This window comes from Galendromus occidentalis, unplaced genomic scaffold, assembly GCF_000255335.2.
Source record: "Galendromus occidentalis unplaced genomic scaffold, Mocc_1.1 scf7180000076305, whole genome shotgun sequence".
NCBI lineage: Eukaryota > Metazoa > Arthropoda > Arachnida > Mesostigmata > Phytoseiidae > Galendromus > Galendromus occidentalis.
This window is the reverse complement of record NW_003804294.1, coordinates 5828-6388: the sequence shown is the minus strand read 5'-3', so window position 1 is coordinate 6388 and position 561 is coordinate 5828.

The following is a 561-nucleotide window of genomic DNA, read 5'->3' as shown; positions in this document are numbered from 1 at the left end:
TCGAAGATCCGTTACTCGTGAATCGGGCATTCAACATTCCGCTGCGGATGTCTCAACATCAACACGCAGTCCGGTTCGAAGCACCACTCATCATTGGCATCCTTTATCCACTGTGACCGCATCCTCTTCACCTAGTTGGCGTCGGCAGGGTCGCATCCGCGTTTGGTCCGCCAGCAGTCCTGTTTTCAAAACTACCAATCCGGTGCTTTCATCTACTACCGTCACCACGGAGTATTATCCCTCCGTTAGTTTAACTACACGCACTACCACAATCTCTTCAACAGTTAGATTGTCAACTCGTTCTACAAATGAGTACTTCGTTCCCACAACCGAAATTCTTTCCTCATTCGCCACAACTCCGATCGCATCCAACTCAGCAATCTCATCGAGCGAGAATGCTTCCGAATCCAGCATTTCTCAGGTTTCCACAACTATTGCTCCTTCTCCGACTCAGAATTTATCAACGACTTCTCAACCAGACTTTTCGTCTAGCACGGAAGCTCCGAATTCCGTTGATCTCGATATTCGCCGATACCGCTGTCGACGTTTCTCCCGATTCCG